Source organism: Chiroxiphia lanceolata, chromosome 1 (genome assembly GCF_009829145.1).
Source record: "Chiroxiphia lanceolata isolate bChiLan1 chromosome 1, bChiLan1.pri, whole genome shotgun sequence".
NCBI classification, from domain to species: domain Eukaryota; kingdom Metazoa; phylum Chordata; class Aves; order Passeriformes; family Pipridae; genus Chiroxiphia; species Chiroxiphia lanceolata.
This window is the reverse complement of record NC_045637.1, coordinates 9,446,856-9,459,298: the sequence shown is the minus strand read 5'-3', so window position 1 is coordinate 9,459,298 and position 12,443 is coordinate 9,446,856.

Below are 12,443 nucleotides of genomic sequence, written 5' to 3'. Positions count from 1 at the left end.
AATAAGCATACATGCCAACTTTTTATTGACCAAATAACCTTTCATGTCTCCTGACTCTCCCCTTGGGTCAGGACGCTGCCCAAGGTAAATCCTGAAAGTTGAGAGCCCTCACCCTACTGGATGAGGGATGGCACATTCTGGGTTACACTTCTGAAGCTTAGGGATTCTGAAGTCGGTTGTGTAGTAGCAATTCCATTTGACATCCTGAATCTGTAATCCATCAATGTTGACAAAGCTTCAACTGGTTTCATAAAATAAATTTTGTTTGAGTATATTATTTGGGTCACTTAATTTATAAGTCTCTGTGACAGAAGCCATCAGCAATTTTTAAAAATAACATGAATTGACATATTTTGATTAGAAAGAGCCCAGTGACTCAGGATGTTCTGGAAAAGGAAAAGGAAATAGTTGTTTATATTATCAAAGAACTAAAAAATATCCCAGTTCCATTAACAGGATTTTGCTATTAAACTAATAATTTATTCAGAGACTCTTTGCATTCCTAACAGAGCAATTAGACCAGGATTCAGGGAGATGTGCACTTGTTCAGCTGTTGTGTTGACTTGCTTTGGGAGTTCAGAGAAATCATCAACATTTATATGTAAACAAAAGAAGATTAAAAGTTTTGATGGGAGCACTAACATTTCTGTACTTCTTGGGAGTACTCAAGAGAAATATTATGTTCCTATTTTTTGACTAGTCATATCAAGATAATCACAAATTATTTTCTACCTGGATTTATCCATCTGTCTGCATTTATTTAGGTTATGGTAAATTCATCCTTATTAAAAAGTGGCATACATCAGTAGATTTAAGAAAGCAAGGTGTTTTCCTTACACTGTTTGAAAAATGGCAGATTTTCTGCCCACTGAATTTCATAAGTTTTAGCACTGTAAACCAAAGGATATTATTTTATTATTTTCTAAATGACACTTAGAATTTTGGGTTTAAAACTTCATCCAATAAATTATTAAAGAAACTTTATTCTTTCAGTTTTCATAAAATAGGAAGATACCATTCCCACACCATCTTCCACTTATCAATCTTCTAGTTCAGTTGTCTCTAGAAAGGTGAAAATATACCTTTTATGGTCATCCACATAAAGAAAGATGAAAATAACTGTTCATATAAAACCACATGGAGGAAAAATCATCAGTGATGGGAACAATTTTTACCTGATTTCAACAGCACCTTAAGTCATGTGAGATGAACTCCACAACAGCTGCCTACATTCAGCCCATTGCAGTACAGCACCATCAGCCACCTCAGATTTACCAGAGGCAAGTGATGCCATACTAACCCGGTCACCTTCCACAATAAAATTGTACCTTCTGTTGGCTTGGGGAGATCGGTGGCTGCTGTTGACCTGGACAGCAAAGCATTTGACACTGTCTCCCACAGTCTCCTCTCGACAAATTGTCAAGACACAGGATGGAGATGGTCTATGAGATGGGTAGGAAACTGTCTCAGAGCATGGAGAACAATAGTTTTTACTCAGGCTGACAGCCTGTCACACGTAGGGTCCCCTAGAGATTGATAATTGCACTCAACACCCTTACAAATGATCTGGATATCAGGATGGAAAGCGCTGTCATCAAGATTTCTGATGACACCAAACTGAGTTGTGAGGTGAATACATCAGAAGGAAAAGCCATGTCACAGAGAGACCTGGACAGGTTGAAAGAGTGGATTAGTGAAAACTCTATGAAGTTTAATGAAGTACAGATTCCTGCACCTATGATGACATAACCAGAGAGCCCTGTACTTCGGGGGCTTTGGTCTGTGTGGATGGGAAGCAGCCTTGCTGAATAGGACCTGAGTTTCCTGGTGGACATGCAGCTGAGGATGAGTCAGCAGTGAAGCTGCTGAAGGAATGAAGGTAGATGGGATCCTGGGCAGCATCCATGGGGATAGAGAAGAGATCAACACACCCTGTGCTGGTCAGCCCTGGAGCACTGTGTCCATCTCTTGTACCCACCCACCCATCTCTTGTCTTCAAAAAAGACATGGATAGACTGGAGAGGGTCCAAAGGAGGGCTTGAAGATGATCAAAGGGCTAGAGAACCTGCCCTCTGAGGAAAGACTGAAGGAGTCAGGTCCTTTCACCCTAGAGAAGAGATGGCTCCAGGATACAACATCACAGTATTCCAGTACTTAAAATGGCAACTAAATAAAGGATGAAGGCTCTCTCTTCACAAGGAGTCACAAGGAGAGGACAAGGGGCAATGAGAGCAACTTGCATAGAGACAGGTTTCATCTTGACATAAGAAGTAAACCTTTTAGTGAGAACAATCAATCACCAGAACAACCCAGGGATGTGGTAGAGTTCACATCGCTGGAGGTTTTCAAGATGTGACTATATGGTGTGCTAGCTGATCTTCCCTAAGCTTCCTTTTACATGAAAGTTTGGACCAGATGATGTTTCCAGGTCTCTTCCAATCTGGGCTATTCTATGATTTTATCATATGGCTTTGCCTCAATCCCTCATAGTGGTGATTTAAAACAAAATTCTGTCCTCCTGTTGTAGCATATATGTATACTCAGCATGCACATCTCAGCTGATGATAAACAGCAATATACCATAGCTTAAGCTGAGATGAAAATCTTGCAGATGTAGGACAGATCCAGAAATCCTTAATGGATTTTGCCAGACAATTTTTCTAAATGAAGCTAGTGGCTGCTTACCTGAGTCATTTCAATCAGTGGGAGTAAGGACTGAAATTAAATTTCTGAGGATGGATTAAAACATTTGGCCAAATAAAGAGGAAGGAACAAATCTTCCTAACCATTCCGCATCTGAACAGGTTCTATAGTGCTCATACTAGCAGAAAAAAAACAGAGATAACTGAGAAACAGATGAAGTAATTAAAAAGGTGTACTTATAGTCATCATCCAACACAATTTTAATGTAAGCAAGAATCCTATCTTTATAAAGAGCTGCTGAGTGACTCCCAGCAGATATAAGCATGGGCAGACAGAGAATGTAATCTGTATATTTGTGTTACAGATGGCTTCTGCAATTTTTACTGTTTGAAGTATCATATTGTCCTATGTCCCTGAGTCTCCAGGGTCCCAAACCTGTTCCTTTTTTCTTTTTTTTTTTATATTTAACACAAAATATTTTCTCCTCCATTTAACTTGTGGAATAAAACCAGCAGTTCTGTGAAGCCGAATTAATTTGTGCCTGTGGAGGACTGTGAAGCACTGTGGGGAGACATCTCTTAAAACTGCAAAGTAGTTTTGCTGTTACAGTCAAACTCTCAGTGGAGTGATATGGAAAGAATGTCAAGTGTGAACAAATCTGCAGTTTGTGAACTATGCAGACATCTACTGACTGTGGTGAGCAGGGGCTGTGGTCTTTCTCATCCACTCAACTACAGAAACAGTCAGCACTAATTCCAGCTTTTCTCCTTGGCAAACAGGTGTGCTGAGCTCTTAAAATACAAGGAAGAGGGTGGCATGGCAAGAGTTTATTGCTCTGGTGCTGACAATTTTCTGTGTTGGATTTCACGCTGTAATGTCATACTGTGAAATGATTAAGTGGAAATTAGCATGTTTCCTTCTCCTCCTCCATTTTTTGTGCTTTGAATAAATACAGTTTCCCAGTTTTGCCTGTTTCTGTGGGTCACTTTTTCCTCAAGCCTTGAAGCAAACTGCTGCAAGGTTTTCTTGGCTTTAGTGGACTTTGGTCCACCTTTCTAGCACAAGGTCATGTACAGCATTGGTTATAATACTCAGAATCTTCTTCCAGAGCTAGGCTAGATTTTTCTATCCAGGTAATACTTAGTCTTTCTTCAGAAAAGAAAAACCAAACAAGAAAATATGCTGAAAGAGAAAAACCTGACATAGAGATTGGTCAGCTGTAAGAAAGACCAAAGACACTGACACCTCACCTACAAACAAGAACACTTTAGCCACTGGGGTTGTAAAAAGCTTCAGGATATTTATCCCAGAGTGCTTTTGCTCATAAGGAGACTGGTATTAAGAATTTCATTACCCTGATAACCTCTATGCAGATGTGACACTACCAGGCACTGGGGAATCCCAGGGTTATATGGCTACAGTCAGGACTGTTCTGGTTTGACAAGTAAGGAGGTGATAAGTAGGCAGAAGCCTCTCTGTCCACAGCCTTTTGTGCTCACAAGAAAAAGGCTCCTTAACAATCTTCTTTGACATCAGTGACTACAATTTTGTGGTCCCCAAGGACTGCAGACACAACAGCCCATGACATGCTTTCACAAGGTCCATATAAAACAACTGATAAAAGCAATTTTATTGTAATTTGGATCAAATTCATTATGTCGAGTTCTGCACTGAAACACTGTTAGGGCTATATGACTGAAAAAGAAGTGATAACATGGTGTGTAAACACTCCCATCTTTACTAATGCAGAAATGAGCCTAAGTTGTTCCCTTTAATGAAATCTGTGTTATTTGTCTTATTGTCTGTGACTGGACATTTTCCTAAAACTCAATAGGGTAAGATCAGCGTTCACAGATTCTGTAAGCGGGCTGGTAAGTGCCACTGAACTAATGACTCATTTTCTCTAACTGCAGAAAATAGACAGGAACAGTAGGTGCTTATTTTTTTCCTTCTTTTGATGTATCATTTAGGAAGAACTATGTGTAGAAAAAATGTGAAACTAATGAAAAGATAAATTCTTTGGACTTGACATGGCAAACTTGTGATAAGCTAGTGAAGAGCAATGGAAGCATCAAAACTTTCAGAGCAACCAAAGTTTACAGAGCAGTTAAAAATAGAGAAAGGTTTTCTTTCACAACCTTTATAGAAAAAATCATCACCCAAAACTTTCCAACACTGATTCTACCATTCACCTTACAACTGAGAAAGAATGACAGAAATCCCAGATGAGAGAGGGGATGAAAAGCAAAGCATAAAGGATTAAGTGACTCATGCAAGATCACTAAGGAAATCTGGTAGAGATGCTGCAGGGTTCCCATCACATCAGTGCAGAAATGTACTACACAGACTTGTTTGGAAATGTTCTGCTAACATGTTTTTTTTAATTGTAAAATTACCATTTGTTGCAACTTTTCATGTGACTACAAGAGTTTTCCTGAACTTTGGCCAGAAGGGATTCTTCAGCTACGAAATAGAAATTCTAGTCAAAAACAGAGTCTCACAGTGCCTTCAGATAGGCGAGAAACAGACCAAATTGCTAATTCAATTAATATTCTACTGCTATTTAGGATGAGACAGCTGTAACAGGAGAGCCTGGGGCAGCCTGGAGGGTAAGGTGTTAGGTGTGAGTGTAATTTTCATATCACAAGTTCTTGCATTTCTCCACCAGCTAGAGACCATTCTGAAGGGCTGTCACTGTTGTTTGCTGTAGCTGATCAGTCAGTTGGGTTTTTTTTAATCGTTTTAATCATTTTAATCATTTAATCATTTTGACTTAAGTATTGTTCCTTAACTGGGAAAAAAATATTGTCATCCTGAAATAACATAGAACATTCATATTTTCAACCCTAAAAAATATTCCCCAGGTAGAAATAGCTGTACCCTACATTTCATCCCAGGTTTAGTGCTAACAATATGCTTAGAGTCCTACTGGAAAGAAGGTTAATTAGGAACAAAAACTGTGTATGGATTTACAAGTTCAGCCTCCTGCATGTTACAATCAAGCCCTGTCGACACACAGTACAAATGTCATAGTCTCGTAGAATCATAGAGTGGTTTGGGTTGGAAGGGATCTTAAAGATCATCTAGTTCAAACCTCCCTGCCATGGGCAGGGACACCTTCCACTAGACCAGGTGCTCAAAGCCCCATCCAACTTGGCCTGGAACATTTCCAAGAAATGGAACATCCAAAGTTTCTCTGGTTAACCTATTCCAGTGCCTCAACACAAAGTGAATTCCTTCCTAGTATCCAATTGAAGTCTACCTTCTTTCACTTTAAAGCCTGTCATCTCACTTCAGGCAGCCCATTTTGCAGATGTACTTGCTGTGTACAGCTTCCAACCCTTCAGCCCTCAGCAAACACGGCCTGCACATCTTCCCTGCTCCTGCAGAAAGCTTGGAAGAGCTGAAAGCTTGGGTAAATCGCCCTTCCTCTTAAATGTGTTTCTAGGTCATGGTGGTTTATACTGTTTATAATTTCTAAATGGTTATTTCTTTTCCTAGGTGGAAAAACTTCAGTGCTTAAATCGACAGATGTGTTGTTTGTTGCTGTTGCGGTTGCTGTTACCTTTTGTTTATGAGCTGGGATGCCAAACTTCCAACCCCATTTCTCATGCATTTTCCACATCATTAACTGTTTAAATTTCCTGTGCTTGGACGGCTGTTGCTTCTTACTATCAATTCTCTCCAACATGGCTGTGTTGAAATGTAGAAACTGTTATAAAATCACAATAGAAAAAAGACCAGATGGCATCAATAACTGCTAATGTACCCCCATGTTCATGCTTCAGCATGTGTCTGATAGATGGGATAAGAGCTAGCCACTGATATTCTGCTCGTGTCATCATTTGCTGAGTTTGTTTTTTAATTAACCATATGCTCCCAAGAAAATCTTGAAGGCATTTAACGTGGTTCCCCAAAATACATCTGCAGTGCACCTTAGAAATGGACAGCATTTTAAAACATAACCCCTTTTCCTTTGTAAAGAGGAAATACATCCTATGAGAAGAACTGAACAAGACTTTATTCCTTTTTCTTGCCTAACTGTTTTCTAATGAAGAGCCATCAGTTCACGTTTATTGGTCTCTAAGCTGCACAGTCTCTAACAACATGGTTACGGTATGCATTTTTAAATCCAAATAATTATCAATATGACCAAAAAGTAGTTGGAATCACTTTCATTGTGCAATCTCCTTAGACTCCTGACACCTCTTAGACGTTTATGAAAGCAGTGCTGGATGCAGACTGTCAGACACTGACTTTCTGTGCAGTCAGTGAGGAAAAGCAGTACCATCCCTGAAATTTGGTATCTGTAGTAAATGACTAAATATGCCATCCTAGTTATGCTTTTCTACCATTCATGCAGTCGGCTTCCATCTGGCAGCCTTAGGTAGCAGGTTACTGGATTTGTTCCACGGTCTCACCACTGTACTCACCGTGCTCTCTCATGTGTACTCAAAGTAGAGAGTACACAGCAGAGGAATTATTTCTGGGGTTTGTGACTACAGGTCACTCTTAGAGGGAAGGGACAGCTTGTCATGGCAGGGAGGAAGGCAATTTTATGTAGGTTTTACTGATGTTAGTTTGATTCTAACAAAAGGGTTAGAGCAGTCTGGTTTTCATTGCCTTAATGGGGATCTGAAAGTATCCTAGAATCATAGAATATCCTGATCATTGAGTCCAACTTCTGGCCCTGCACAGGACAGCCCAAGAATCCCATCATATGCCTGAGAGCATTGTCCAAACACTTCTTGAATTCTGTCAGGCTTGGTGCTGTGACACTGCCCTGGGGAGCCTGTTCCAGTATGTGTTATTTGTATTTCCTTGTGGCTTTTAGGGCAGAATTTGTATTTCCTACCTTCCCAAAACTTACCTAACTAAATTTCATATCCAGCAATGTAGTCATTGACATCTGAGCAAGTTTTTTGTGTTCCTGTTATAGTAAATAGAAAACAAGTCCACAGAGTCAGTGAAGCACAGGGTGAGTCATTTAACCAGACGTAGGTATCTACTTTGGGATGACATGAATCACCTCCTTCATTGATCATCTAGAAACCCAAGGCCAACTTTTAAAGATGCTGATGCCACCTTATATTGTCTCATATGGTAACTTAATTAGTGTGCTTTGCCTCCCACCTTAGTTTCTTGACTTTTGAAATAGAGATCATACAATCAGCTACCCAGTTTGCAAGAGATGAAGATAATGAGTTCATGTTTGTACAGTGCTGAGGAAATCTTAAATCCTACAAGCTGTGCCTTAATGATATAGTCTTAACCCGTAGTGATGAAGACATATTGTTTACATACAGACAGCAAGAGAGCCATAAGCTCTGGTTATGCTGGCAGCCCTTCAGGGTCTCTAAATGGTTTTCAACATTAGGTATTTTGTAAATAGGAACATTAGGGTAGATATGTTGGAAAACTTGCCTGGAGTAAAGCAGAACATTTTCAGCTGAGCTAGGATAGTGAATTTTTGTGCACAGCTCCTGTGACAATTGCTAATTGTCAGCTGTAATGTAATTCTGCCTTCCACTTGTGATTCCCTCATTTAATCCTGAGGGAATTCAGTTGATCTTTATGTCTCATATTATATGTTGGCTACTGAATGCCTAAGGAATGCCTTCAAATACTTCAGGATGAAAAGAGATAGATAAATGTTATTAATTATCATTGCAAGTAAGGTAATTTGTTCCAAAATTTCTGCAGTGTTCATGTATCTAATGACTCAGGGTGTTTCATAACTCACCAGCCTTCAGCTGATGTTTTATAGCTTTCCTGTGTCAGAAGGAATAACTGATTGTGGTTGTTAAAAGCATGGCTCAGTGCAGAACCATTGTTACCATCTATATATTACACAAATATCGTTAAAAAAATCTTGGCTACAGTATTTCATCAAGGCAACTGAGTGTGTAAATCAGTAACAGTTGAAACCTGTAGTATCAAGCCACCAAAATTGTTCACTTATTCTCCCTGACAAAATTTTCAGCAGCAGATAAATTGTCCTGTCCTTAGAGGTGGGGTAAGATACTGTAGCCATGAGATAAGACATGAGATAATCTCTGAGGTGATAAAGTCAAATGATAAAACTTTTCACTATAGCCATGTATATAAATGATGACTGGACAGCACAATCTTTTTAGAAGAGTAACACTACTGACATACATCTAATCTATTCAGTAAAAGCCTGATTTGCCCTTCTCCTCTCCAAAGTAGTCATGAAAATTACAGCCAGAAACAGCACAACCACATACTATTCTCATAAAGAAAGGTAATCAGGATGGATTCTACAAACATATCAGGAGCTAAAAAGAAAAAAAAAAAAAAAAATAAATAAAAAAAAAAAAAAGCCCAAAGGGAAATGTGTATCTATTTCTTACCTGAAAAGAACTAATAATAAAAGAGCAAGAAAATTCAATATTCAATATCCAAATACTAGTTAAGTGAAGCTGAAGTATTAAATCTGCTATTTTTAAGAAGAGGATAAGAGTCCAATATATAATAAGAAATAATAGGTTAAGGAATATTTCAGTTAATTAGATGTGTTACACAACAGTGTATTCAGCACCCAGTAACAAGTGGTGTCCCTCAAGGGTACATTGGGACCAGGACTATTTAATGTATTCATGAGTGACACAGTGAGTGGGATCAAGTACACTCTCTGCCAGTTTACAGACTACCAAGCTGAGTGCTACAGTTTATTTGCTCGAAGGAAAGGATACCATCCAGAGGGACCTGGGCAGGCTTGAGGGATGAGAACATGTGAACCTCATGAAGTTTGACAAGGCCAGGTCAGCAAGGTCCTTCACCTGGATCAGAACAATCCCAGCTGAAGGATGAATGGATTGAGACCAGCCCTGCAGAGATGCTGGTGGATGCAAAATTAGACATGAACTGGCAAGGTGCACTTGCAGCCCAGGAAGCCAACATATCCTAGGCTGCATAAAACAAAGTTGGTCAAGAGAAGTAATTCTACCTCCAAAGTCCACTTTTGTGAGAGCCCACCTGGAGTGCTGTGTCCAGCTGTGGGCCCCCCAAACACAAGAATAACATGAACTTGTTGGAGCAAGTTCAGAGGATGCCATGAAGACGCTCAGAAGGCTGGAGCACCTCTGCTATGGAGACAGGCTGAGAGAGTTGGGTTTGCCCAGCCTGGAGGAGACAAGGCTCCAGAATGGCCCTATTTGGCCTTTCAATATATAAAGGGGGCTTATCAAAAAGATCAAGAGAAACTTCTTACCAAGGTCTGTAGTGACAGGACAAGGGGCAATGGCTTTAAACTGAAAGAGGGTAGATTTGGATTGTACATAAGCAAGAAATTTTTTACAATGAGGATGGTAGGACACTGGAACAGGTTGCCCAGAGAAATTGTGGACGTGCCATCGTTGGAATGGTTCAAGATCATGTTGGATGGGGTTTTGAGCAACTTGACCTAGTGAAAGGTGTCCCTATGAAAGAGGATTAGAACTAGAAGATCTTTGAAGGTCTCTTCCAATTCAGACCATTCTATGATTGTAACATTGATTCCTGGTACAAAATAAATTTCATTTTTTAAATTATCTTCCACATCTAACATACATAAAAAACCAGTCATCATTATTCCACTGTAATTAGTAGTAGGAGATTGTGAGCTAGAAATCAGTGACCTGCTCTGGGCACCACACATTAGAAATATTTCTGAAAAATTTGAGAGAATGCAGAAGATTAAAAAAAAAAACAAACCCAGAATAGCAAGCAATGTAATAAGCATGACCTGTGAAAGAGTCAGAAAGATGTGAGATGATGGCATAGTACGTCAACAGTCTTCAAACATGCAAAAAACTTGTATTTCATGTTCTCTGTGAAAGAACAAGAGGGAATCAGTAATAATTTGTAGCAAGTGTTACTCAGCTACAAAATACCATGTATGAGGATGATGGCACAGAGTGACAAAGCCCACTGCAGTCTCTCAATCACTGGGTGGTTCTAAAAATACATCAGATATAGCCAGGATATGTAAATAAGATTGTCTAAACAGTCACTCAATGACCCAGACAGTTACAGCTCTGTTCCCCAAATATATTCTCACTATTTTGTGTGAAGAGAGAAGAGAGGGCAAGAGCTAACAAATGGGCTCTGCTAACAAGAAGCTATAACTGAATCCTATACAGATTGTCTGAGTTGTACAAATGGATCATTTGAAAAGCTCTCTTATTGCCCTGTTCATAGGGGAGCCAATATAGAGGTTGTCAGAGACAGCCTTATTATGTGAAAGGCACTAAAAAAGTGAGGCTGGATTAGCCTGGGTTTGGAGCATCCCTTCAATTGCTATCCAGAGGCTTTTTCTATAGCACAGGGAACAGTATCACGAGTTGTTTTCTGTCTGTAAGTAGGAATAATCAGTTGAAGAAGTTTGCTCATTCAGACAGTTTTTAAAGGCAGGTTTTCATAAACATTACTGGAAATTTGACAACTAGTTGACATTAATTTCCAGTGCAATTGGAAATTTCTCATAGGACTATATTTATCTTGTTTCAATCAAAGGACACTGGACAAGGTGTGTCTTCAGCCCCTGGTCTCTCAGCCCCTGGTTTCCCTCCAAGCATTCTGCTCCACCTCAGAGCCAGCCTCTGCCTCCTTGCATCTCCTTGGAAGCTTCTGTTAACAAATTTCCCTACCTGGTGCAGCACCCTCCTCACCAGAGCTCATTCCAGCTCACCCCTTCCCAAGTTCACCTCTCTTTCAGGTCACTTCACTGCCTTTAAGCCCAAACAAACATAAAACACAGCAATCCTTCTCTCGCTGTCTTCCAGCCTCCAGAAACCAGGGATGCAGAAGTGGCTAATTGTACGTGGCATCTTGCTGGACTTGAATGGCATTGAGGAAAAGCAAGTGTGATTCAGCTGAAGGCTATGCGGGTTTGTCAGAAGTTACAAAACCCCACTTGGACAGCACAGGAGTGTGAAATGACGCTTCTTGAGAAAAGTGAGGCCCTTGAGGTTGTTTATTTAGTGACATGTTCATTAAGTGCAGTGGTGCCAGAAGTTATTTTGGTTTCAAGCCTTTGTCAAGAACAAGGTCACTCTCTACATTTGCTTCCCAGTTAAAGGAATTTGTTAATCATATAATATTTATGCTGAGTTTTAACAGTCTTGCTTATTTTGGGGCTGCTTCTTTTGTGACACAGTATTTTGTCTGTGTTTTATTTATGTGAGGCAGATGCATCAGGACAAGCCAGCTGTGGAACTGGCTATTTAGACAGAAGAGCACATGGGACCGAACCAAATATCTCTGCCTCTTTCATCCCTACAGAAGTTGGTCCCAATTTACCACCCATAATACCTTCTACCTAAGACTAAGAATAAAATCTCTTCCCATGTATTTCCTGGTAGAAGGAAGATTTAAATAAATTATTGTAAACCCTTTGCAGTGTGTAAAGAAATGCAAGCCCAGTCTACTTTCTAGCATGCATTCACCTAAAAGAGAGCACACCTCTATTAAGAAAAAGACCTTTCAAACTGCAAAAAAAGTATTAATACCAAATGGACATATACATGGCTTTGAAAAAGTAAAAATCCCACTGGATGCAGTAAAATCCTGCTTCATTTCCTTAGTAGACAATAGAAAAAATACAATTGAGTTCAGTGGCAGCTCCATCAGGAAGCTGGAGATACATTTTGGAAGGATATGTGGAAATAGACAATGTAAAACTCTGTGGAAGACAGGTTTTATGAATAAAAAGAGGCATCAAAATCCATTTTTAACACATATCTTCTAAAGTTCAGTAATTTTGTGGATCTCAGCCAAAGAATAGACTGTTATACTGA